Raw genomic sequence first — 26,793 nt, 5'->3', positions numbered from 1 at the left:
GTAGCTGCTCTCAGATGCACTATTTTAAGAACAATCTGAATTCTTTCTCTATTAGAAGTTTAACTGGCTGCTCCCTTCCTAAGAGCTACACATTTGAACCACTGTAATCACATAGCAATCATAATTTCCAATTGACATAAAAATAAATGTAACTACTGAAATAGTGTTTGATACCTTAACTCCATTTCACTACTGTCCATTTATTTGAGCTCCCAGTGGATATAGTTGTTCATAATCTTTTATGGTAATTAAAATACGTGTAAATTGCTGAAATATTACACATGGGTAAAATGTCAGATTTGTTGCATTATTAGGGGATTTGCATTAGTTCTGAATCAGAAAACAATAGCTACAAAGTTAATTGCTAGGAAGCTGTGAATGTTCCCTGGGGAATTCAAGCCTTATGTTCATGTTTAGACATTTCTCCCTGGATATTCTAATTATGAACATTGTTGCTACCTAAAACAAAGATGTCTTACTACCATTTTTTAATTCTGTTTTATTTAAATATTTATCTGTATGCAGATAATTTTTCATGTGTTTAGTTCTCAGAAATAATCCAGGGAATATATGGGGATTTTGGAAATAGCTACGGTCTTGACTGCTTGACATGAGTCAAAATACTGATCATGATTTGCAGACGTTGGCCTGATTATTTCAAAAACATGCTTGATACAGATTCACAGCATGGGTGTTTAAGAGGAGTATTTTGAAGGCATTTCTAAGAAGGGGCATCATGCATAACGTCATTTTTATAGAAGATTGCTTTAGGTTGCCATCTTGTGGCGCAACCTCGGGTTTTGCAGGGCAAGGAGAAGCTGATTGTGCTGTTGATGGTAATACCCTCCTCTTTAGGTAAGGTTAAGAGGGATTGAAACCTTCTGAAAATATACGTATTTCACCTTAAAGGAAATAATCCCTAGATGACGGTTCATATGCAGGCTTACATGGCTAACAATACACAGAAATATCCCAGTATTGTCTTAGGTGCTCCAGATTAGTTTACCTTTTCTGGTTATCTACCACAAAGTGAATATTCTCTCTGTCCTCTCCTTTTTCTGTTCCTTCACACTCTCTGGTATAAATATTAAAAGGTCTTAAGAACCAGATGGAATTCTCTGTTCAAATTTGATGTGCTTACATTTGCCTGTTGGCAGATATTCACAGATGCCTGAAGTTTTAAAAATCAAGTGGGGGATATTCAGAAGAGCAGGAACAAAGCCTTAGATACACATATTAGTCTCTTGTTGCTGTCAATAGATTTTTACTGTCTGACAAGTGGGGCAGAATTTAGTCCCATAGAAAATGTTGATTTGCCAACTGTTGTAGTAATGGTTTTTGAGAGTAGCATGTTCTAGTCCCACAGATTTGTCCCCCCTCAGCCAATTTTACTTGCATGTGAATGATAGATGATGTATGAGTAGTGAGATTTACTCTATAAAACAAAATGACTGTTTCACAGTAACCAAGAGGCTGTAGGCACTGCTTCCCCAACAAACCTATAAAATCTGGGAAGTGTTTGTACAATATTGATTTTTTTCTTTAAAACAATGTGCAGAAGAGAAGAGGCCTAGACTCTGTGTGTGTAAATAATATAACCTTAAACATCAACAAATCTCTCCTTCCAGTAGAAATTTTTGTTTGAGTAAGATAGAAGTGTGTGACTGTTCACCAGGGACTTCACTGTTGCTGCTGATTTTACAGGGGGGCTCAGCAAAGCTGAGCAAACTGTCAGCCTTTAAGATAAATAACTGTGGCACAATGTTCAAGCATGTGCCATGTGGAGAAAAAGGCTGGGTAGAGAGAAGACCTAGCATTGGCCTTCACAGTCCTTGCAGAACAACTTACCTATAGTTCAGGCCTTTCCAAAAATGAACATATTGCTGTTCGGAGACAGTTTTATGAGCCTGGTGGTGGGGAGGAAGAGGAACATGATTTGCCACCTTGGAGGGCAGCTCCCTGGGCACAGCATAATTGCATACAAGTTGGAATACAGAATTTTAGCAGTTAGGGTCTGTCCTTTCATCCCCATTCCAGGCATCTTCTGCCTGCACCCCATGCTGCATGCCCCTAAATAAGCTCTTCTGGAAGGGAAGTTATATATATGTCACTGAGAGGAAACTGGCACTGAAGGTCACTGTGGGAAAGCCTGATGTGATAAGGAACGCACTATATTTTGAATTAAATGTGAAACTTTCCATGTCATTAAGGGAAGGGGAAAAAATAACAGGAATGCCTGGTGATGTCCTTTAAGAAGCAAGGCTAGTTGGAGGAGGGGATAGCTCAGCTCACTGCTTTTGAGGAGCCCACAACAACTACTGTGCAGCTGGGTCTTGGCAGGTCTAGGTAAGGGAATCATTAAGATAGATGGGGTCAGAATCGGGGAGCTGCTGCTGTGCGCAGCCTGCCATCCCCCAAGCACCGTCAGGTTTGTGAATGGGAATCCATGTGGTAGCTAATGCTGCTAAGGCATGTGGCTTTTACCTTTCCGTGAGAAGGAAAATAGATGCAGTAGTACTAAGAGCTTGTGGGTGTGGAAAGGATTTGAGGCAGCTCTGCTGCCCACGGGAAGGCAGGATGGATAGCACAATGGGGATGACAGTTTCTGATTTTTTTATTTTTATTTTTTTTAAGAGACATTCAATTGGAAGATAAAGAAGGCAGGGTTCTCATTCGCTTGGATGTTACAGAGCTTAAAGCGATCTAGAATCTCTCTTATAAGCCAGTTCCTATCTTTAATTAATATCATCTTCTTAATTTAGCATTTGGGACTCCCTTATGGTTGGTGTCACAAACTGTTACTTGCCCTGTAGCTCAAAAAGTATCTAGCCACTGAGAACCTCTGAGAATTTATCCATAATTGTTCCTGTCAAGATTGACAGCTTAAGCATTAAGAAAAACTCCTAGCAGCTGATTTAAGCTGACCTCACTACCAGGAAGATATTTCCAAACTATTTCTCTCTCATGTTCCTTGTGAGTGCAGTCTTCAAGTTTGGGCAGTTTCTTCTCACATTCCTTTATGTCTATTCTTATATGGAAAGCCCCTCCAAACATCTAGGCATGCATTTAGTAGTAAATTTACTTTTGAGATCCATAAAAGGAAGGTCTAGACAGTCGTCATGTTTATGAGGGATAAGTACACAAGCATGTTCTTTCTGTCTATCATTCTCCCACCGCTTTCTGCAAGATGAGAGGTAGTGATTTTTCCAGATGGAAGGTAGTGGTAGACTGCCTCAACCTACAGTGAGATTTGAGTACAAAAGCAAAATAAAATAATGTATCCTCTATCCATTAGACCTCTATTCTATGTTATCTGTTCTTCACTTTTTGTTGGTCTAAATTCTTATCTTTTACTCTGTCTAAAAAGCTGAACTGGGGAGGGAGATAAGAGATCCTCTTCAGGGCGGGGGTGGAGGAGGCACAGGCCAACCTGTCCCTATCTCGTGATAAAACGGAGGGGAAGGTCTGGTGTCTCAGGCTAAGACAGGTCTCTTTCTCAGGTCTGAGAAGGACTTCACCTCTTCGTTGTCTCCCAGTGCTAGGACTAGCTAGAAGACAAGGAACATAAAGCTAGTGATTTGTAACCAACCCAGTATCTGAGCCTGAAATAAAAATTGGAGCTCTTGGAGCTATTGTACAAAGACAGCCACATGTGGAAATTCAAAGAGCTATAACATACAATGTGGTTACTGTCTATGGATCTAACAGGGAATAAGACCTATTCTCTGTTACCTTCTAGCTAACAGATTTTTTTCCACAGAGAGGGGGAAAAAAGTGGTGAAAATGAACTGCAGGGGAAAAAAAAGCTGTTATCTCCTTTCCCTCCTCCGTCCCTCCCTCCCAGATGTATACAACTTAAAATATTATTGAGCTCTCTCACTGCATGCTAGAATTAACTCATGACATTGGGGATCCAAATCAGTCTCCTGTGAAACGTGCTATAGGATCTTAATGACTCCAGTGAGCGAGAGGCCTTGAAAATACGTTATCTAGAAGATGGTATGTTGATTCCTGGAATCACTATGACTCAGTAATAGCTTCTTAGGAAAAATGATCCTTTCTGACTCAGGAGTGCTACATCCTTTGTCACTTCACTCACATTGACTTCTGTCCCAAAGTTACCATTAAAAAAAAAAGAAAAAAGAAAAGTGACATAGCATAATATGTCTTTGGTAATGTTTTTGACTAACCACTGAATGTTTGCTGAAAAAGTTAGGCTTTTTTCTATTGTATGCTCAATAGTGTCTTTTTGCCATACAAAAGATAAATGTAGGTGGAAGAGGAAACATTAAAGAACGTAGCAGATGTGTGCCTGGCTACAAACAAAAAGAAATATCTGTTACTACGCTCTTATTGACATAATGGTGGTACAAAGCAACAAAGTAATAATTACATGTATATATTCTCAAGCAGTGAATCAAAACCAATCCCAGTTTAACCTGAAAGTTTAGCATGACCCTTTATTCTATACTGCAAGTTTCAATCACTAACAGAAAACTATAACCTAATATTGCAGGATCTATAAAATGATCTATATTGTAGGCACAGTAAAAGAACCCCTGCACGCACTGGGCTAGCTTATTATAGTTACAAAAGTGAGGACAAAACTTGAATGTAACTTGACATAGTTTGCATTATTTATCCTTTCTGTGTCTGTACGCCACCTTCCACTGCTGCTTTCTAACTGCTCTCTACACTCACAGCGTTATCTCTTTTTATGTTAAGTGCTGTAAGGTAGATCTCCCCCTCTAATTAAAATAACTGGCCGTGTTAAAATATTACTACTTTACAGTATGTAAAATGAATGGTCTGCTGATTAGAATAATTCATTATAGTGCCAGATCAAGGGGAAGCATAACTTTTTAGAGTCTGAAGTAAAAGTAGCCACAGTAGTGCTTTAGCTCTTTCTCTACTACCTTTACTCTAGTAAGACTTCCCAACTACCAATTCCTGCAATATAGCAAAACAAATGTGCCTTTGAGACCTGGCAAATTTGGAAGGACCAGGCTTTGCAATCTGTGCTAAAGCTGAATAGCTTCAGAGGATTTAGGACTTCTGCCTATGGTTGTACAGTATGAATCATTGTGAGGAACAATATCATAAACTAGTTTCTTAATTATGAAGTAAAAGAGGAGGGGGAAGGAGGTACTTTTTAGGGTTGTGTTCCAGCTGCCCAGCCAGGGAGGCTGGCAGGATGTGTGCTGAGGCAAGGTTGCAGCTGCATACTTAAAATCAGAAAGCTGAATGGGAATTTTCTCTTTTTGGTGACAGTGTTGAGGTACTACCTTCCTTAGTTCTGCCTTGTAAATCCATTATCTACAATACTGTAAAGCTTCTCCTATCTCGACCAGATTAAGAGCTAAAAAGAAGAAATTCTCTACAGTGAATAAAACAATGGGACTATCGCAGAAATGGTTTCCTTCACCTTACTGTAGTGAGGTGATAGTGAGGACATAGTGAGGATAGCTCACGCGACTACAGCTCTTGAAAGGGCATTTGCCTTTTATGCTTCTTTGACTGAATGGTCTCCAACTTTTGCTCACTGAGGCAATGGAGTAAAGTCTCTTGGCTCCTCATTGCCAGCTGAGCAGCAGATAGGTTAGTGGTCTCAGTTGGGCACTGAGTGCATAAGCGTTATTCACATAAGTAGAATCATACATCTAAAAAACGCTTAATGGCATCTGAAAAATGAAAATGGCGTATTACAGTTTTCTTCTTTCTCTGGCAACATTAAAAGAGCACTACTTCTCTAGTTGTTCCCAGTGTGATTTCTCTGGAAGAAAGATGATTTTTGATAGCAAAAGACAATGAAAAGACAGAGAGAGAGACAAAAGAAAAGAAGAAACACTGGGAAACAATTCGGTTCTGATGACATATTTTGCTGTGTAATATGTCTTTTCTGAGTTTGTTTTTGTGTCCTTAATGTAAAAAAGCGTGATGGCTAATTTATCTAAATGGATGAATGGGTATTTTACTTGAAATTGAAGTGAAAGCAAGCACACAAATGTCTGTTTGGATGGTGTCAGGGCTGGCTGCTCCCTGTGTGCTGGGCGCTGGTATCGGCGGGGGCTCCCGGCGGCGGCAGAGCAGGGCCTCGCTGCCTGCACCCATCCCGCTGCCCCGCGAGGGAGCAGGGCAGCAGGGTCAGCCCCAGGCCCGGGCAGTGGGCACCTCCGCAGAGAGGGGCCGTGGCCGGGCGGTCACCTGTACGTCAGGTTGGGGTCAGGCCCAGTGAGGGTAACCGGGGTCAGACACAGCCCTGCGAGGGCTGGGCAGGGGCACGGTGACGAGGCAGGGCCGGGTCAGGCCAGGACGTCAGCCCGCAGATGCGTATCTGGGTCCAGATCAACAGGGCCCACGGCTGGGCACGGGCAGGGCTGCAACGCAGCTGAGGTTGGAGCTCAGGCGGGGGCCGAGCCCAAGTGGCCCGGCGGGGAGCAGCTCCTGCGGGATGGGCAGCCCTGGCTGCGGCCTCCCCGCAGGGCTGCCGGGAGCCTCGCTGCCCGGTCACCAGTGGGCGGGGGGGAGCCCCAGCTGCGCTGGCCCTGCTGTAGTCCTCAGCGCCGGCAGCCAAACCACCACCAGGAGGGTGATCTCAGGCCCTGACAAACAAATCGTTCCTGAAAAAAAGAGACTACAGAAAGTGTATTGCTACACAGGCTGCTGAAACTGTGAGGGAGAAAAGTCTCTCTTATTTCTCTGTTTGCTTATCTTGGTAAAATGGCTTTGCTCTGTTGTTTGAACTTCTGTATGCAAACAGAATAAAAGAGAGAGAAAATGACAGACTTTGGTCACTATGTTCGTGTTCACAGTTAGGGATGTAGGGACAGTTCACTTTGCATATGATGGATGTTTAACAATTACTAATCTTAAAATTGCAGTAGTGCAGCTGGAGAGGAAAGAGGAAGCTACTCGTAAGATAAATGAATGTGGCCGTTAATTAAAGATACGTAGCTTCCACTTGATGCAGCTCTGTTCTTTTAAGGAGGAATTGTGGGTAAGAGGGAGGATGGCCTGAATGAACTGATATCATAAGAGAACTTCAAAAAGGGAAAAAAGGCAAGAGCAGAGTGGTGTAAAGGACAGGAACTGCAAAACACAGGGCACTTCTGCTGAACATGGGCACTGAGAGTATTTAAGTGAGATCACAGTTTAGAGGCAAATATTCTGTTGTTTTATGTAGCTCAGCTTAATTTAAAAAAAAATCCAAATAATTAGGCAAAAACTGAGGGGGGAAAGCTGAAGCCATTGAAATGAAGTGAGTAGAGCTTGATGGAAATGCTACTGTATTACAGGACCAGATCACCTACCTATAAGAAAATGGAAATATTGCCAATGACTTCAAAAAGAGCAGGATCATGCCCATGACATTCAGGCAGACACTTACAGGCTTAGCTATTTGTTCTTTTTTTCCCTTTCTTTCTTTTTTTCTTTTCCCCTTTTGAACAACAGTGCAAAACCAAACCCTTGGTGACTAACAGTTTTGACAGACTACTTCATATGTCAGCATCTGAGAAACATTTTAGAAAAAGTCAGAGAAGAAAAAGATAATTTATTGGAAATCATTCTTTCCCACTTAGGAGTAAAATACCACTGCTTTTCTAGACCCTGTTGTAGTTTCTGCCAGGCAGAACTATGTGCATATTATCTCTGTCAAAGAAAAATATTCTGAGCACAGTCATCCAATTAAACAAATTGCCTATTAGTCACTTGGATGTCAAGAAATGGAGGCAAGCTCGATAAAGACATGTCATGTAGAAAGACGTGTCAGCTGAAGAAGTGGATCCCAGCAACTCCTCCTCTCCCCTTGCTTGTTCAGTTCTTCACATTCATAGTTGTAGAGAATAAGCTTTTCAACTACATTTCTAGATTTTATGCTGACCTAGGTGAGGCTTGGAACTAAGCTGTAAAGTTGGAAAGAAACTATAACTTCCATTCTCTTATGGAATGGGGAAGAATGAGAGACACTGGAAAGTGATGGGGTATAGCCGAGAGAGCTGCTGGATGTGGTGCTATAGCCACACTCTAGAGGTATATACTCCCATAGCTGAAGAGGAACAAGTGGCAACTTTCACTTCCTTGGATCATCCAAGTCAATCAAGCCAAAGGTGGTTTTGTTATTGCTGGTTTTTTACTCATTCTTGCAGAATACCATTAAAAAACAGCAACATACTGCAGAAAAGAATAAAAATAGGCCAAGCTGATTGTTATCTGGCTAGGATGGAAAATCGTTTGAATAAACTATCTTTTCCTCCTGATTTTTCTTCAGATGTAAACATGCTGAGGCACTCTGTCAAAATTACTATCCTCTCTGGGCTTAGCTTTACTCTTCGTTTAGGAAAAGAAACAACTGAGAAAGTCGGCACATCTCTGCACGTTATGAAGTCAGAACTTCCACCAGATACATGTGCACATTAGTCAGTACACAAATAGCTTTATGTATGGGAGAGGAAAATGCACTACCTACCTTATTCAGATATTTATTCAAGTTTTAGCAAATGAAAATAGTAGTTGACCAAGGGCTTCTTGGAGGGTTTTTTTTTAAACAAAACAAAACAAAACAAAAAAACTCCATTTCTCTGCTGCCATATTCTAAACAAAATGCCTTAGGGCAATGAGGATGTAAGGCCCAGTGTTGCTCAATGCTTGGATCTCACCTCTTGCTTGAGACTCAATGACTAGTGACAACTAGAGACCAGGTGCCCCTGGGTTATTATTCCAGGATAAAAATAGAGACTGGGGCATGTCTTCTCTTGTAGGTACTAGAGGAGGGAAAGATGGAGGGAAAAATACTCTGGGAAAGAGGATCCCCCAAGCAAAGGACAGAAGAGGGATCTGCTGTCAGAGGACTTGCGGGGAGGAGAACAACAGAGGAAGCTGCTGTTTAGCTGTTGGATAGGGTGGCTGATGCCATATAAGAGAATACCAGGCTCCAGAGATCTCTTCTTCTTCTTTGTAGACCTAATGTAGGCCTGCACTGTAACCCAAAGGAGAACTAAACAAACCACTTTTGACTAAAATTTAATCTCATAGCAGCTGTTCAGTGTACTTATTTGTTTAGAAAGTTATAGCATCACCTGTCTCTAAAGCAACTCTGTGCTATGTATCAATAAGAAAAATCGATAAGAAATCAACAGAATACAGCAGAGTCCTTATTTGTTAACAAACAAACCCTATTTCTTGTTACAAAATTCAATGAAAAGTCTACTCAAACAAATAATATGTATTGTGCCCAAGATCTGCCAAATACAGGCTCTGGTGAACTGTCAGGATAGGTCCATGACTGAGCAAGAACCCATTCTGTGACTAGGTTACACAAAATCACTGGGCAGATCCACCCGTAGTAGGTTGCTGAAGGAAAGGTGTTTTGCTGGTAGGTTGTATAAAGACCATTTAGGGATGATCCCATAATCACCACATTCCCCGACTGAGTGGCATTGTGGAAAATAGCTGTCCTGGGTCCACAATTCTTTTCTGCACTTACACGCCTTTGCTTAAGTTCAAGTTCTTCTTAAGGTTTGTCCGAAGCAGAGTTTTTAGCAGAGGTCTAGACTTGAGGAGCCCTGTAACAGGGAGGAATAGCTGTCCAGAGGCTGCAAGCTATGAGGCTGAAGCTGAGATAGAGTTCTGATGCATTATGAAGCTGAACCCCATAAAATCGCCTTTGTGTTCATACCAATCTGTAAAATGCAACTAGTGAGAGCCAGATTCCCTGATCTGCTAATGCAATAGTATTTCAAAAGCTAGATGAGGCAGCCTCAGGACTAGTGTATTCCCAGAGAGGAAATGAAAAAGTAATTTCAATTTCCTATACCCCGCAATGGCTCACTTCCCCATCACAAGAAAGGAAGGTATCGGTTTGGAGTGAAAGGACAGCAAGGGACAATAGATGTCTACAGAGCATCTTTGCAGCTCTTCCTGATACTAGATCCTCAGATGACTTTTGCAGACAGTGAAAAAGGAAGTATGTGACACCTTGGTATAGTGTGCTCTGAAATCCTCTGCAGTTAGGGGATTTTCAAGCATTGCATATCACTCTCTGGGGTTTTTGTTACTATTTTTGGCAGAGCTGTATGACTGCCATGACTCAATAAACAAAAGCAGGTACGTAGTCTGCTTCTCACTTGACTGGAAGGCAGGACATAGGGCATGAAGTACAGCATATCCATTTCATTTCTTACAAGCAATTCCCTTACCTTGAGTTCTTGAATGGTCAGTGTTCTGAAACAGCTGAAATTCAGAAAATTTTTAAATCTGATTTTAGTTACTAGAATTGAATTGGATCAGAATTAGCCTTCTTACACAGCAGGAATTTTGGGCCAGATGCTCAGCTGATTTAAAACACATCACAACATCCTTAGCTTCTGTTTCCCTTTCTCTGTTTCTCCCAGGTTCTCTGCACAGCTCTGGCAGTGCTGGCAAGGTGAAAGGAATAACCCCGCGTGGCTGCCCCATTACTCTAGTCCCAGTTCTAGGTGATTGAGTCAGAGCAGGTCTGGAGGCAGGGGGCATACCTCAATTATCCTCGTGCCAAAGTGATCCATAGATGCTGTAAGCACTCCTGCAGGGCTGCGGCTATCAGACCCAGCTAAAATAGGGCAGGAGTTCAGCTGTGATTGCTGATAGCTGCAGTCAAATCAAGCTACTGAGAAATGGAAGCACAGTGAAAGCTAGAGCTGGCTGTCACAATTTCACTTACCTGTGATTAGAATATATACACAATGTTTCTGAATTTTAAATCCATGTTTATTCCTTGAACAATACTAACCTCAGCTATAAGGAGAGAGAATCTGAGAATCCATCTTCACAAAAATGCTTGCTTGACAGCTTAGCAAGCTGTCTGACCTGCAGATTCCTTCCAGAACACAGGTCTGGTCAGAACCTGTAAATTTTTGGATCTCAAAGCAGCTTTGTGCAATTTTCCAAACTACTGCAGAGAGTTTCTGGATTATATTCTCCCTTATTTGTGCAACAGACTGTAGTCATACTTCAGCTCCAATGTGACATGTTGTGCTTTTGATGCATACGAAGAAAAAAATCTTTAGCTATTGCCAGAAGCTGTCGTACATTTGTATATTGCTGTCTCTTCACAGAATATTTTACCATCCTTGAAAAAAGTACAGACTGTTAGGATTAGTTGTACTGAAGGAACAATAAGGAAAGAGAAAGATCCTCTGGTCATATTATAGAATGACCTTTGGTGTGCTAGTCTGATTGCAAGTCATTTGAATAGTTACTGTTTCAGGTCAAGAAGTGATATTCTGCATTGATCGTCAGAAGATGATACAGAGGAACAGTGATGGGAGCACCTCTTGGCCTCTGTTTATGCTAATTGCAAGTAAGAGACTTCTATAAAATGAAAGGGGTGTCTTAATTATAAAATATTATTACTAATTACCTAGTGCCTTTTATCTTTAAGAAACTAGAAATATGAACTATTTTAGTATACCATGAATACTGAAACTGAGAAAATCATTACAGCACAGAAAAGTGAGTACAATGTGGACAGCAGTTAATCCTCATGATGGAAAACTGCATCTTCATTAAGGCTGTCATGGCTTTTGTGTATGGTTTTTCTTTTACAAACAAAATGATCATGTTGTAGCAGGTAGTTGAACTGACATTTGAACTTTTACATGTTATGCATGTACTCATCATTTATGCATATACTGTTGTTTAAACACAGTGTTATTCATAAAGGTCTAATAATAACCTACTTGGCCAAAAAGTGGAACCTCCGTATATTTTCCCTAGGAATGTGACTGCACAGGGAAAACAGTTCTGGGCTATCTTTTTATTCATAAGGAGAAAGCTTTTTTGGATGCAAATGATTTTTCTGACATTTTTAGGGTCAATTCTAAAATCTTTTTGAACGTAAGAATAACACCAGAGATTTCAGTTGAGCACATGGAAATGTAACTCACTTGTATTCACTCTGGGCAAGTAAAATGGCCAATACTTTTGGTGCTTTTTAATGTGTGGCTGAAATGTCAATGTTATTACTAGTTCTTCTGGGATAAAATGTGTGTTTTCTAATATTGCTGAAATCATTGAAGTTGCTTTTGTATGTGGAAGGACTACATGATTGACCCATAAAGTCTTTATTTAAACCCTGTGTACAGTATTGAATGATCTAATTTTATTTTGGTTACTGGTTACCCTCCTAGGAACAAGACTGCTAGAGCAACTGATTGAAAGTAAATTCAGAAAGCCCTTTAATCTTGAGCAAGGTGTTTCCTTATTTAAAAGCTTACTCTTAACTTGATAATGCACTGGACTGAGATGACGCACAGACAAGAGCATCTAAATGCAAAGCATATAAGTGTTTCATCATGAAGATTAGACCTGATCCAGACAGATAAATTTTCCCCAGAATATATTTTGCTGAACCTTTCCAGGCATTGAATTCAAGGGAGCAGGTAGTGTGTAACATTATGAAAAATGTCATCACCATGAGATGATCTCTATCTTTTGCAAACAGGAGGAGAATGAAGCACGTGAAGTGATAGGGACAGTACCTTTTCGGATGAGGACATGCAGCTTTTTTCCCTACGTAACACAGGTCCCAAGAGCTGATGGAGCTTTTGCATTTGAACTGGTAAAGGGATTTGCTGAACCATTTGCCTCAACCCACTGAATACAAAGAAAGAAAAAAAGAGGAAAAAAAGAAAAAGAAAAAGAAAAGAAAAAAAAAAAAGAAATCAGACATACCATAATCAGCTGCTTGAAACAAGGTGGTAGTAAAAATGATCTGGGCCATTAATCCATTTACAGAGAGAATTATAAGTAAAGCACATAATGTTTAATTCTACTTTCCATAGCTCACTTCTGACTCAATGCCTTTGCTTGTTTCTATATAGTTAAAAAAGATGCATTCGTGATTATCAGTAACACAAAATCCCAAACATAAGGTAACATCCATATTTTTGTCCTATGGAAAGATACAGATGTTGTCTCATAAATAGGGACAATGCTTCTAACCCAAGATTTTAAATCTTCACTTTCCATATATTTTCTTGTGGTATTAATCTTTTAAGTTCCTTGTGAGGTACTCTAAACACCTAGTCTCTCAAAAGGATATTTTAAAACTTTTAGGACTATATGTTGAGTGGTAGCCATGTGGTAGGCAGTTTGGCTCGTCCAACCAGGGGATTATGAAGAAGGAAGGAGGAAAAAAAAAAAATCAGTTTTGTGCAGAAGTGGGTAAAGCAGATCTTTTGAGTGCATGTAAAATGACTGCATGCAAGAACAATAATGTTAGCTTTATATGGGGAAATAAGTTATGTGAAAAATGTGTGCATTTAGTGTCAGAGGTTGTTTTGAAATTTTACTCCTTTCATCTCAGTGGGATATTGTACAACTCCATAGTGACTTTTATAAACACATACAATATAACCTATCTCTAAAGGACTGAAATCATCCCTCATTCCAGGAGCCTGTTAGCTTTATAAAGGAGACAAATTACAAGCTCTGGTTGTATCTGAGGGCGGGAGGGGAGGATTTTTTCTTTTCCCATTTATTTAAACATACTTTTCCATAATAAAAACAGAAGCCCTCTAGCGTCATGTTTCCCTTCTTGTTCATCTGAAGTTGGTGAGAATGTCCTTGCCTATTTTTTAATTACTTTTCTCCTCCAAGTTAAAACATCAAATGAGATGCCCATAAGGCATATTTTTCTTGGCTGTAATTCGGATATAATAATTGAAGCCGTTAGCTTCAAAATGTCATGCAACGTTATAATCAGCCACTTTTTATGTACATAACATAATTGCTCTTTCTTGGAAGTAAATAGGATGTCATGTCCTGTCAATTTTGCTTTAAAATACCAATGACAAACTATTTACTGAATATTATAAATCTTTATGCAGCCCTTTACCAATCAGTCAGAATTCATTTTATTTGTCTATCAATCCTTATAATGGTAAGCAGATGGAAGAAGGCATGCTTTTTCTATACTTGTATGTCAATCATTCTTAGCTTTATTCAGACCTGTTTATTTTTATGACATGTTTATTAATATTGTTTTGCAGGTACATCAACTCAGTTAAGAAAGTTAGTAAGTGTACAACTTATTTCTACAATATTCTTCAGTTTCTATCTATTTTAATTTCTTTTAGAAATGCTTTCTGCTAGTATCACTGTATCATTACAGCAGCATCAGCACTTCTATTATAAATCCTATTTTTCAAGGGTTTTTTATGTCAGCTGTAAAAATTCCTTCTATGTTAAGGATTTGCATATAAGTTCTCATCTGCTCTTCAGAAAAAGGAGGCTGAGTATGTGTGTGTTTGTGTGTCCCTTTTCTTATGCAGTAAACTGGAGAAATACAGATAAATGTTGACACTTCTATTTTTAATATTTTATAGAGCTCTTCCTGTTGTTCACCAGAGAACTCTGGACACAGGCCAAATACGTAGGAACTTGGTCTCTCCAGTTGATGGAATATTTGTTAGTGCATTAATTGTTTTCCCTTTTTCCTCCCTTTTTGGTTGTTTTGCCCACACATTTGCAAAGGACTTTAAATAATCTGAGAAATGACTTGTACACCTAAACCAGGAATTAGTGATATCCTGATTGTTGGTAGGGGATGGGATATTTCTGTCCTCTAACTGAAAAAGGTTCAAGAACACGGTGCGCTCTCATTCCAGCTGGCTACTCCAGGCACTAAGTTATTAAATAAAAGGTGGATGGCACTACTACGTTTGTTGGCAAGCGTTTAATGGATGTAAGCATCTGGAGGATTCTGGCTCAAGTACGTATAGCCCTGGGTCAGGCCTCTAAACTCTGGAGAGAGGTGAGTTTGCAAACATATCATTTGTTTAAACCCAGCCAAAGGAAATAATAAAGGCTTCCTCTTCAGTGTACAGCAATGTTTTACTCTTTGGCTGTGCTATTTATGCAGCTGTGTAGGGTTTGGGGCACCTAACTTCAAATTTTAGATTCCATTCATGGGGCTGGATATCTAACAATAGGTGCTTCAGACTTCGGTATTGCAACGTGTAAATCCTGCACTGAAACTTGGAGGAGCCAAGTCTTGTGCTGGCCCCTTTGAGCATGAATCAGGCATTTCCACAAAGAAGGTTTCTATATGACAAGATAAATTATCTTCAAATTTTCTATATCCTAAAAAAATACCCTTTGGTTTAGAAACGTGCCTGAGTTCCTCCTTTATTTGAGCTTCTGCATCTCTTTCTGGAAGGTCCCATGCCCCAGCCATTTTGAGATGGGAGCTCTAGACAAGTCTCCTTAAAGCACATTAATGCAGCATCTTATGATGGTCAAAGGAGATTGTAAATTAGGCCAGAAGGAAATCTCTGGCCATGGCCAAGGAGGGTATGTAATTTTGTGGCTCCATCAGCAATCATCCTGTGTTACAGTACAAATATTTGGAAGAATGGATATGCCTAGAAGGCCATTTTTCTCCATCATCCCCAGCTAACGGATAAGCCCTTGTTGCCAGGGATAGCAAGGACCAGCCCTGGGACCCCTTGAATCAATGCTAGGAGTCAAAATGCCTTTTAGACCGCAGTGGCCATAGCGCAGGGTTTCACTCGGTACCTATTGGGCACAGCTGAGAACTGAAGCATCTGTCTTCATGTGTGTATGTATGTGTGTACGTGCGTGTGTCTATATATATGTATGCATGTGTGGATGTATATATGTGTGTGTGTGAATATGTAGGTAGCCTAAAAAACAAAATCTAAAAGGACTGTTGAATCCATGTCAGTAAAGAGCAATTGCTGTCCATGAAGTACAATGCAAATGTGAATGCAAACCAAAGAATCAAGCAGTTTACTCTGCCAGAAAAGTTTTTTTCATATTACATTCTTTCTGTATCCTTTACTACAATGTAGTTTATCTACAGATTATATATGCATTTGTATTAGTGTGTTTCTAGACACATATGTATGCATGTTTCTCTATAAAAGGCTCACTGTAGAGAACATCACAAAATGTTAAGAATTTAGTGTTTAGCCTCATGGGTCAAAAAAGAGAGGAGTGAAGTTGCAGTTCCATGCATAAATACATTGGGGTAAAGAGAGAGAAATCTTTCAATATTTCAGTTTTCCTAGCAGATGGTAGAAAGTACTTAGACATGATGACTCTTCCTAGATGTGCTAGCATATGCTGCGGAATTGCCCATACAGAAAAGCCTTGCTCATTGCAAATCTCCCAGGAGCTATCACAAACAAAGCACATCAATTAACATTTGCTTATTATGCGACTGTGCGTATGTGGCAATTTTCCATTTTCCTCTCACACATTAGGGCCACAATTTAGGCTGGATGACAGATATGCCAGATGAAATCTCAGCATTTAGGGTTCTGTTCTTTTCCTTTTATTTTTAAATAGGCATACATCTCTCTCTCTCTCTCTCTCTCTCTCTCTCTCTCTCTCTCTCTCTCTCTCTTTTTTTTTTTTTAATACTTAGTAGCAATCCAAATGATTGAGCCTTGTTGCTAAACCAATGTCTGTAGCAGTTCTGCTGGCATGATCTCTGAGTTTGTGAGAGGCAGTACAAGCAATGTAGGCAGCTGGCTGGCCCAGGATTATAACTCAGGGAACCCTGTTATGGGTCAGACTTTCAAGTTAGTTGTGCCATGATATCAGCAATTTACAGGCATGTAAATTGTATTTATTTGAGACATGCACCTGAAAGAAGGCATGTGCCTTTGGAAATACATAATCTAGACCAAAGGGGATTAATGTATCCCGAAAGGCTAGAGGCAACTTATGCAAGTACAACAGAAACTGCAAATAAGTGTGTATAGAAGCAGCCCTCATAGGAGCTCAGGAGTAGAGGGGGGAGATGGGGTCATCTGGCTCCCACAGGCACAGGCAGCCATGCAAAGGATTCAAAGGAGTCTGCAGGGCACCTGGTCCATGAACCCTGTGGCAGTATCATAGCAGACATACACATACTGGCCATCAGAATTGGTATGGTAGTACAAAAGCAGAATTACAAGGGAAAAAAATTTTAGAGCTGTTTCTTGAAATATTGAAACTTTCTGGTGAGCATGTATAAAAGTCGTGTTTTATGTCTGTAAGGGATTGTTATTTCAGGGAGGAAATGGATAAGGTACTGCCATAGCAGGATTCTTGGTTTCATTTTCTTCCTGAAAGCTGAACATATTCCGATAGTTGCACCAGTCCCTCCTTGTTCCCCTGCGTGCAGACAGCACGCTGTGCGTTCTTACTGGGACTGCACTTGCAATGCCATCACTCAGCCTCTCCTTCAGAGACCAGCTGGTGAAAAACAAAATCGGCAAAACATTGTATCAAGCCCAATACTACAGCATATAAATCGCCTCTGTGCACTGCATTTGAACAACATGAAGTGCTTACAACTGTTGCTGTTTGATATTTTCTGCCAGTAAAATGTTTATCTGGTAAGTGAATAGTGGCTTTTTGTTCATGAGCTGAGGATACTGTATGTGTATGTTTTACAAAGAAGAAGTGTGATGTTCAGTGAAATGCAATTGCTTGGTGGTGATAGGCACAAAGATTTTTAGCCACCTTGGATTTCTGTGACCCATCCTTCTGAGACACTTATCACTGGTAATATATTTCTTAACCCTTAGGAAACGCCAGGTGGGAGAGAGGACTGTTAGCGCACACCAGGAGTCAAAGGGGGGAAAAATTGCACCTAGTGATGTTCTTCATTCTGAAAGTTCTTCTAAGGTGCTGATGGTCTACTGCATTAATGATACCACAGTTTCTGCATTGAGCAATGTGAATAAGAGCTTTGACTGGTGTTTATAAATCTAAATATTGTTTCAAGCCTGTGGAAAGCATAATATGTTTTGTGTGTCATTGTTCCATGTGCTACTATTTTGAGGTCCTACAGATGAATGAGAATTTGCCAATGCAGTAGGAGTTGCACAGTCTTGCAAGAAAGAATTTAAAAAGAACAGTTGGCAGAAATTAGAGAAAGGGATATGACATTTTCTTTTCTTTATAGGTTTCTCTCTTCCTTCCCAATTCCTTGTCATGGGGAAGATGCTAGTGTCACCAATATATTATTTCCATCAACAGCCCATTAAGAAAAAAAAGAGCTGTAAGGCAGATTGGAAAGGATAACAGCCTGACAAGATGGAAGCCTGGAGATTTCTTTGAAAAATAATTCTCTAGTTTCATTAGTCAAGGGAAAGCTAGAGCTGTGTATTAACACAGCTTAATATTTACAGCATCTAAATAATAGGATTAACTCCTTTGCAGTGCCTACTCCTTCCTAGCTGTAGAAACAGTGAAAGGAGGGAGGAAGTATACAAACTACTAAACAGCTGAGTCCCCTTTTCTGAGCTGCCCAGTGCACAAACACATTTCCACATGCTGAGAGACAAGAAGCCATTGAAATATCACCAACCCCCATGCTGAGTGCAGGTTTAGGAACTTCAGGGAGTTCAGGCAGTGCACTGAGTCAAGCACTTGTATTTTCAGCACTTTCACCTTTCATGAACTTATTAAATTGCTTTTGCCTCTCTAACCAACCTCAGTGCTTTCCCCTTTTGACTAGAGTGGATGTTTCCAGGAAGAAAAAAAAAAGGGGGGCAATCCAAATAAAACCTCTTAGCACTATACATAAAGATAACTCTACTTTGTTTTTGGCTGTCATTATCTCCCTGGAATTTCATGACAGTCAGCTACAGGGTTCCTATCTTACATCTGAAGAAATTACAGTAGTGTGCATTTTCCTCTTCCTAGAAAAGGTTATGAACAGTACCCTAAAAGGGATCTATTCAGGTTGTCAGGAATCCAGAGGACATCAAAGCCGTTTGCATAGGGATGCTACATTTATGGGTCCATTAACTCTCCATGGCAGTTACAATATCCTTCAAAGACAGCACTGGGAGCCAGTCCCTCCAAACCCAATATGACTCTGAAATGCTTGATTATCCTTGGGAGCAGCTTCAGTCAAGATCAGATAATGAACTGTGTACATTAATTCCATTTATTTGCTTGAATGTTTTTATGACATGTTTCAGCATTAGAGAAAAGGCTGCCATGCTAAGGTTTGAAAACTACTCTTGTAAGCAGGAAGAAGTGCTTGTCTCACAAAACAGTTTTGTATACTTCAGAAAGCACTGGGCTGCTTGTTACTTCTTTTGTTTACTGCCTAAGAGCGGGCTCCAGCTAGCCATTTCAGCACCATTAGCGAGCTCAGAGTTAGGAGAGGGAAAGTCAATAATCCAGTGGGAGAAGTATCAAAACTAAGTTATGGATCGAGAAATCTTACAGTGAATGGTGCATGAACTGGACCAGAAAAAATAATCTTCAGTGAAAGTAAAGTTAAAGGGGCCTAAAAAACCTAGGACCCCTATGAGAGCTGTACACAGCTTTCAATAAGCATTTTGCTATGTGAGAAATACCCAGAGGGAAAAATTTTTTTGCAGAGGTAGGTAGGAAAAAAGAGTCTCTCTTTTCTCTCTATAAGCCTGGTCCAAAAGCCCTTCTAACTATGTGCTCTGCATTTGCAATGTGTAATTAAATTCTTCCTTTCTAGCTTACCCAATTTGTGTTGGGGGTGGTTTTAGGGTAACTGGTAAACACTACAGAGCTAAGGCGTTTCAGGACTCAGTGTCTTAATACAATGCCCCAGAATGTCCAAAGGCTTCATCTCTGTTATGCTCTATTGACATGGTTGGTAATTTATGCTGTGCAGGAGCGACGTCTTCCAGCGATTAGCACTAAGGCTTCCTGGCACGTTGCAGGACAATGCAGACAGGGCCTGAACTCCATGAGCCTTGATGCATCTATAACAGTTCCTTAGCAAGATTCCTGCTTTGGACTCCTCTTTTCTGTCTGATTTTGCTGGGGGCAGATGTGCATGTTCACCCCTCCTGCCTGCAGCTGGTCCATTCTAAGCATCTCTGTCCTGCACAGAGGGTTTTACAGAGAATCTTCTGCAAATCCTAAAGAAGGCAGAGGTGATGCCATACACAGCCAGTTCTCCTTTCCTGTTGTGTCTATAACTCTGTATAAGACTAATTTGGGTAGGGTTTGAAAACTGTCCTCTTATTCTTAGAAATACTCTCATGTATATTCTAAAATACAGAAAAATACTGTAATTGTTACACATGGCGTGTATAATACAGGGGATGGAACAAGCTCCATCGTCTTTCAGAAGTGAAACACACTATTCAGGAGCCTCTGATATTGGTGCTCTGAATACAGACTGATTTCAAATTTTCTAATCATTTGATATTTTGATATATTTTGATATATTAATATCAAAAAATGGAAGGGTTTTTCTTTTTTGAGCCGTATTATACCAGTGACTTCCTATGTGCCAGAATTTGCATGTATATTAATCAGAATGGAAGTTACTAATGTTTAAAGACATGTAGAAAAGCAAAAATTCAGCACAAAATATGGGGAAAATGGTCCTTCTAAGTGTACACATTACACATATATGAAGCAAAATGGGCACTAATCTGCAGCAGTATACATGGAGATTAGCAGGCATAACATACTCATAGCATGCCTGGTACAAATATGTAGACAGGCTGGACAATCTATTTTTCTCTTCCATAGTATGTAACAGCGCCAAATATTCTTTATCCTAATTCATTGCATTTAATATTCTGAGAGTCAATAATAGCCTGCTGATTTTCTGTGATATATCAGAAGCCAGGAAGTGCTCATTGGACTTTGCTCTTTAAAATTACTGCTGTGACTTTGCTCCTTTTAGGCATAGCAAAGTGAGGTGACTTTCCCAAGCTCCCACGGCAAGCAAGTAGTAGAGACTGGCCTTTCTCCATCCTGGTTTAGAGATCTAGCCAAAGGCACTGTGTAATTTTAGGAGCCTGATGCTCCCATCTTGTCCTATAGGCTAATCTCCCTGGCTGGACCCTGTCTCCCAGCTCAGTAAGTACTGTTACACATGCTGTGAGTTAAACACAGCCCTTCCCTTCCTCCCTTGCGATGGGAGATAAAGCCAGGGGAAAAAAGAAAAAAAAAAAAAGACAGAAAGATAGCCTGAGCTACAACTTCCATCGGGCAGTGCCACAAGGGAAACGCTGTTTCCTGCTTTATTGAACTTTTGGATATTTTTAAAAAGACTCATTCTAATTGTCTTTAAAACAAATCCTAATAATGTTTTACTTTTGTTTTCTAAATGGCCAATTGAGCATTTTTAGTGGGTTCAAAATGTTCTTGCATACTGTTTAGATTTTTACAGAAAATGCTTTTTTAATAGAAAACTGTTCTGATGGGATATTTCTACCATATATGAGTTGTGGATAAACTTTTTAGTAACGTAGAAAATGTTGGAGGGCTCCAAGAACAATAAGCAATTTCTATTTTAAATCTAGAGAGATGTCTTTTAGTAATATGATTTGCTCTGCTGTTTGCTCCGTCTTTCTCCTCTTCTTGGTCCTCTGTGTAGTTTTAATGCATCTGTTGGACCTCTTTAGAGAATCTCATGGTGGCCATCCTAATAACAGTGATGTTACAAAATTTCTTGGTTTTCATGGTATGGCATCTGCCACAGTTTAAAAGCAATTCAAATGTATAACCTGGGAGCAACTTTAAAGATGCTGCTATGATCTCTTTAAAGACACAGGCTGGAGAAAATGCATTTTAATGGGTTACAGACAGCTCCTTGTTTTAGTAATTCATTTTTTCATTATTTTGCAACCACTCTAATAAAAAGCATGCATGCCAATCCACTTAATTGAGAAGATATGTTTATCTTTTGTCTCTCAATATGTGTTATCTGGGAAAATTTTTCCCCTTTCAAAAATTTTAACCAAAATCTTATTGTAATTCCTGGCAGAAGTTGAAAATATTATTCCAAGAGAAACTATATTCCATAGGGACGAGTTTAATCTACTGTATGAAGGCACATTCCAGTGAGAGATGCATCTGCTACTCCATGTCTGAATTAAATGCATAGAGGAGTTCATTATTCATCTTCAGGAAGAAGATGAAGTCATGTGTGTAGCTTTGATTTAGCATATACCTGACACAAGTGACTGGTTTATAGTCTGATAAGTTGCAGAAGGAGTAAGAGGCCAACTCCAGTTGGTGATCTTGCTCCCACTGCTGTGGACAGGAGCCTAGATTTAGAAGAAACACTGCTGGTGGTCATAGCAGGACAGGAGGATGCTTTGGTCCCCCCTCAGGGGTCTCTGGAGGAGTGCCGTGCATGTGCTGGATAATGTCCCTCACAGCCTGGGGTAGCACTGTGCATCATGAAGTACATTCGGCTGGGTGCTAAAATGCATGTCACGTGAAAAGGATCCTGATCATGCCTCAAATCTAATTCATTAGCGTGCTTATCATTCGGGATTGCCACCAGGCATGAAAGGCTGTCACCTACCAGTGTTCAAAGAGCACTAGTCTCAGCATTTTCTTCCTAAGCTTACTCCTTCTATATTAGCTATTACCGTTCTGGAAAACAATTTTCTGTCTCTGGGGATAGTTCTGTGAAAACATTCTGCTCACTGCTAAGCGTCAGTCAAAAAACCAAACAGGAATTATTAGGAAAAGAACAGAGAAAAAAGAGGAAAGCATCGCTATGCTACTATAAAATCATCATGTACCCTGCATCCTGAATTATTGGTGTCACTCCGGTCACCCCATCTCAAAAAGTTATAATAAAACTACTAAGTATATTAAAAAGAGACCAAAAAGGATGAGCAGAGGCATGGATCAACGTTTATATGAGGGGGCATGTTAGGCTAGGAGTCTTCAACCTGGAAAGGAGGCAACAAGATATATGACAGGGGTCTATAAAATCTTGAATAGTTTGGAGAAGGTGCATAAGAAGTGATTATGCACTATTTCTTATAATAGAAGAGTTAAGGGTCACCCAATCAATCACTAAGTTTAAAACACTCAGTGGAAATACTTTATCACTTAATGCATAAATTATGGAACTCAGTGCTGTAGAGTGTTGTGGAGGTCAGTAGTGTAAATGGGTTCAGAAATAGATTAGACAAATTTATAGAGGAAAGCTCCATTAAACACCATCATCTGGATGCCTCTTCTGACTTAAGAAATTCTTAAACCACTGACTGACATAAGCTAGAAGGATATACGAGGACAAGGACTACTCTGTGCTTCCCTTCTTTTAAAAATTCCTCAGCCTTATAGGCTACAGGTTATATCCTGCAGCTCTGTGGGATAAAGGCAAATATCTGAGAATAACTGATGAATGGGAGACAGCTTGCTTTGTTTTCTAGTCTATCAAAGAGTTGAATGCCTGATCTCCTAGTACTATTTCCATCTTGGTTAAAATACATAATACCACTTTTCTACTAGTACTGCTTTCAGCAAGTTTATTTTTCGTAACTCATCTTATTTCTAGAATACTGTTTCTAGTTGATGAGGAGTAAGGGCCTGCACTCAAAAGATTCATGTCATGTAAAGCACAGAAAAAAGTTAAATATTTAAAGTTCGAGTGATAATTCCCTTCTGTCCTCTTTTTTGTGGAGGAAGAGAGAAAGTTATCGATCTGTAGCCTTAAGATACCACTGCATACTTTTTTTTTTTCTGCACAATTATTGTTACACTGTGATAGATATCCAAATATATCTCATTTAATCCTAAACTGTTCCCATTAAGTTAAATGCAATGTTGGCATAGAGGCATTTATGGAAGCTTTTGATTCTCCTGTAGGTAATCAGATTCCCAATTTCCTTACTTGATTGAATCAAAACAGTTAATTCAAGTGGACAAAGTCAAACTGTAACTTGTATGATAAATAATCCTATCTGCCTCCAATATGAAAGAGAAAGCTAGTTTGGCTGAGAATAGATGTTAGAGTATAGCTACTTTTTATGTTGTCTCATTTCATATATTTTGCTGAATCCAAGGCCTCTGTAATAAAGAAAGACTTCCGAAATTCTTTTATTATGATCAAGTGACCTTTTAGGAACAGCCACTGTGTTTTGCTCCTTCCCATACCTGAAGAATAAATGCAGTGAGAGTATTCTAAATTAAATCTATCATACCTAGAGTCACCATGTTGTAATATTCTCTTAGCTTCTCTGTAAAATGATGCAGATACCAATACAGGAAATGCAAATGAGCAATAAAGGAACACTTACTTCCACATAATTTTTTTTTATCCCATACTTATTCAGAGATCATTCCACACAGCTCCATAGATTCTATCCATCCATATCTCAGTCTTTTCCTTTAATATATTATCATAGTTTCTGTTCACAATCTTAGCTGATTGCAACATAAATTTTGCTGAAAATATGCTGTTTCCTTAAGCTGAAATATATCAGTTCATATTAAATGTTTTTTGAAGGCACTTTCTTTATAGCTGGCCTGCGACATGGTAGACCTAAGGTTAAATCCTTGCTCTGCTTAAATTGAAATTCTCTGGAATGAAAAACCCTGAGGCAGAGAGTTAAGCCTGACATCTCAGGTCAGTATCCTAACCACAAAACTATAAAGTATGACACACGTGCATTCCCTGGTACAATTTCATTTTCATTTAAAAGCTCAGAAAGCGTTGTCTTTATTTCACTGAAGAATAAATCCAAATTGCAAATTGCCAAGGGTTACCACAGAAATGGGACTCATCTTCCAATCAACTCAATTTTAGTTTTAATAATTTCCTTCTAAAATGTTTATTTTTGCAATATTTTTCAGTATTCATTTACTATCTAATTTTTGCAAAAAAAGAATAGTCTGTGACTTAAGCATTAATTGGGACTCAAGGGCCTGTACTAATTTCCTGATTCTTTCCTAAATCCTTTCTTTATGCCTCGCCCAAACTGTATCAGTGATCTCTGTGGATCTCTGTTCCCCTTCTGTAAAAAGGGAATGAAGGTTTCTTCTCTGTTGTCTACTTAGATTGCAACAAGGCATGTGAAATTATTCTTGTCCTTTGCTCTGTGCTGGTAAGGCCTAGCTGGAGTTTGAAAGAAATATGGACCAGCTGGCCAATGCTCCGTGATAGAATGGAAAGAGTTATCAGAGATCTTGAAAGGAAGACCATATGAGAAAAGTCTGAATAAACTGCAGTTCTTTAACCTAAAGAAAAGTAGGGAAGAATTAGTTCTCAATGTCTTCTGATGGATATGAGCAGAAATAATGATTTTAAATTTCAGAAAGATCTAGGTTTGGTATTAGGAAACAACTTCTAAGGACAGTGAAAGCCTGGGGAAGATTCCCAAAGCAGGTTGTAGAAACTCTGATATTCAATGGTTTTTTTTTAAAACTTGCTAGGTGAACATCTATCTGGAATTATATAGTAATACATGCTTCTTTTGGACCTTTGGAGTTCAGATATGCTCCCATAATCTTACCCATATGTGCCAGAGAGTGTTACTGGTTAATATTGGTTACTGGAAAATGCTTCTTCGTTACAGACTTCTTCATTACTAAACCCCAAACTGTTCCAGTAGCTAAATAAGGCCGTGCCTGTAGATATGCCAGGGAGCACTGAAAAGGGAATGGCCAGCTTGCGAAAGGGAATGCCATAGATCTGTTGCCTGCAAGCTGTTCTTCATATAAGCATCAACTTAAATATCCAAAACAGACAGTATATTTGCAATGTTTGTAGAATGTGTGAACGGAAAGGAAAAATACCTACTAATTTGATTAGCTCAAAGGTTTCTTATACTTCATATGAAGCTGGTAGACATTTCAGAGCTTCTTAGAGGGTTTTACCCAAAACTTACATCTTTGGGTGGTACTTGCAGAAGGAGACCAAGCCGGGAGGATCTGTATTTCCTTTGTAATACAGAGCCATCTTCGAGGTAACTTAGATCAAAAATTGTCCCTATGCTCATTTATTATTCATCTACCCAATTAGGAAAGGTCCTAGCCCCTCCTCTCAGGAAACTAGGCCCCTTAAGAGATGCCAGTATCTCCTGGGCTTGACCTGAATGCCTCTTGCCTACCTAGATTAACAGTTAATGACTCTTATGACTCTTTCCATAAAGGCTAATCCTTAAGAAGTTAATGTATTATGAAGCACAATAGCCCTTTCCACTGGGCTGATAAATACAGAAATACTATGGCAAGCTTTTCATATATAAACCTCATATTCATATATATATGTGTGTGTATAAGTTCCAATATATATACACACATATACACATGTTGCAACTTAATCAATTACAGAAGTTAGATGCATGCATCATTTAAGATCAGGAACCAAGATAACTGGTCATCAACGTGAACTGATAGTACATCTGGACAATATGATCCCCTCCCAAGCTTCAGCTCAGGGGACTGGTGAAGCATGGCTAGAATTTAACCTGTTGCGGGGGCAAGGGATGGGCCTAGATGATCCTCTGAGGTCTCCAGTTCCTATGATTCTGTTTGAGGCCAGTATTTTTCTTTCTGTGGGCCTGTGCTCTTGCTGGCCCAATGGAGCTCAGATTAGAATGGAGTTTCCAAATAATACTGCAGGGAAGGTAATATATAATCCTGCAGTGCTGAGGTCAGTGAAGGTTCAGCATTGATTTCTGTGGCAGCTAAGTTGCCTTAGAAAACACTTTCTGTGTGTGTATTTTCTCTCTGAGCAGCAATTTGCATAACAGTCATTTTTGCTCCTATCTGTCCACCTGCCGTTATGAATATCGGCAGAATATAAAGATATCAGTTGGCAGTTAATTGCTTGCCAGGAAGCAAGTATGAGAAACTCTTCAATTAATATAGTGTTATTTTTGAATAACAGAGTTGTCTGCTAAAAACTCAACTGAATTCTCTGCAGATTTAAAATCCAGAGTAGTCTCTTCTACAAAGCAAATCTCAAATAGGTCACCTAAGCTGTAACCATTTTAAACCAATCATTAAATAAAAGATCTCTATGTTTTAACA

At 39.5% G+C, this 26,793-nt stretch overlaps 1 long non-coding RNA gene across 10 annotated transcripts in view; it reads left to right on the top strand.

Annotated features, from left to right (window-relative positions):
* LOC135324234 (uncharacterized) overlaps positions 1–26,793 on the top strand; it is an 89,159-nt gene that overhangs the window by 39,199 nt on the left and 23,167 nt on the right. For 3 of the 10 annotated variants that reach the window (XR_010385603.1, XR_010385598.1, XR_010385594.1), the window contains exons 2-5: positions 11,246–11,338; positions 12,482–12,734; positions 14,031–14,056; positions 14,649–14,794. The exons of 2 other annotated variants lie outside the window; for them this stretch is intronic. This is a non-coding gene — a long non-coding RNA (uncharacterized LOC135324234). Of the gene's footprint in view, positions 1–11,245; positions 11,339–12,481; positions 12,735–14,030; positions 14,057–14,648; positions 14,795–17,076; positions 17,391–26,793 lie in introns of those variants that run through there. 5 more of the 10 variants (XR_010385596.1, XR_010385597.1, XR_010385595.1 and 2 more) reach the window with 5 other exon arrangements.

This window comes from Dromaius novaehollandiae, chromosome W, assembly GCF_036370855.1.
Source record: "Dromaius novaehollandiae isolate bDroNov1 chromosome W, bDroNov1.hap1, whole genome shotgun sequence".
Taxonomy (NCBI): domain Eukaryota; kingdom Metazoa; phylum Chordata; class Aves; order Casuariiformes; family Dromaiidae; genus Dromaius; species Dromaius novaehollandiae.
The sequence above is the reverse complement of the archived record's forward strand: the minus strand, read 5'-3'. Positions and strand labels throughout refer to the sequence as shown.